At 31.5% G+C, this 1,211-nt stretch overlaps 1 protein-coding gene across 16 annotated transcripts in view; it reads left to right on the plus strand.

Moving 5' to 3' along the window:
* The window catches only part of NRXN1 (neurexin 1), a 1,007,449-nt gene extending 1,006,623 nt beyond the window's left edge, over window positions 1-826 (plus strand). For all 16 annotated transcript variants that reach the window (XM_039887176.1, XM_039887185.1, XM_039887177.1 and 13 more), the window contains one exon: window positions 1-826. This exon is cut by the window's left edge and continues 2,354 nt beyond it. The gene's annotated coding sequence lies outside the window, so the exon portion shown is untranslated.
* Window positions 827-1,211: the final 385 nt, after the last annotated feature.

A 1,211-nucleotide genomic window follows, 5' to 3' on the forward strand; every position in this document is an offset into this window, starting at 1 on the left:
AGAAAGAAAATGTAGAACATCTTTTGTAATACTTTAGTTGATGAAAAAAGCCAACAAGTGGCCTGGATTTCAGACATACAACACCTTAGAATCATGTACAATTTATAGCAAATCACCACTATCTATGGTTGCCAAGTAATTGTTGTATATGAAAAGTCTTAAAGGCTTTTCATGACCCAGAAAGTAGAAGTATAAAACTAAAATTTTATATCCATTATTTGTAGTTCAGATTTTTTTTTAATTTGCTAGGTTAAAAAAAAAATTATGTCTTTTTTTTCCCCCCTCATTCAGTCTTACTCAGGGAAAGCCAGTGAAATAAGGAGGTAAATACAAAACCACTAATTTACATCTTGAGGTTTTAAAAAGAAACAGTTGCTTTTCCATTTGATCTGCTGAATTTGAACTAGTTTCCATCTGGAGAGATTCTAAAATATGACAGTAAAATAAATAATGGTATTTTTAAGCAGTATATCTATGAAGTGTGTTGTTGTTTGGGATTGATTTCAATGTTTCTTTCCAACATAAATTTTAAAATTTCATGCAATGCTATATAATATTGTCAGTAAAAAATATTTCTAATGTTATTGGCCTACACAAAATCTAGCAATTTTTTTTCTTCTTTCTTTGAAATGGAGAAAGAAGAGAGAGGAACATAAAATCCCAAGTATCTTCATACCAAAAGTATCAGGGTTCCACGCATAGTTTGCAGTTAATAGAGGATTTCACACTACCTGGCATAAATTTGATTACATCTCTAGGTCGTAACTTTTTTGATCGAGTCTGCTTCTTTTTTATCCATGTAATGTGTTGCCTTTAAAAAAACAAACAAACATATTACAATAATGTGTGAGGTGGTCAATCCCTAAGATATCAAAGAAAGGCCACATGACCCTCCCCTTCTAGTGCTCTGTGTGACTGGGTATCTAAGGGTTTTATTTTGTTTTGTTTTGTTTTTCTGTTGCAAGGCCAATTTATCCATTATTGGAAATGCTAAGCAAGTGGAATTTACTGTTTTGTTAATAAAATATTTCTTAATATAACTGTGGATTTATTGATTTTAAAAAGTATATGTGGCACCATTTGGGGTTAATGACACAGAAGACTGCACTTGAAAGGAAAACTAGCCATTAGACAAGCCGGGGGAGAATACCAACTCTGTTTTTCCTCCATTTTAATATTCATTAAGCACTTCTATATTTGTACACTTAAAG

The sequence above is a fragment of the Pteropus medius genome, unplaced genomic scaffold, assembly GCF_902729225.1.
Source record: "Pteropus medius unplaced genomic scaffold, Ma_sr-lr_union100, whole genome shotgun sequence".
Classification (NCBI taxonomy): Eukaryota; Metazoa; Chordata; class Mammalia; order Chiroptera; family Pteropodidae; genus Pteropus; species Pteropus medius.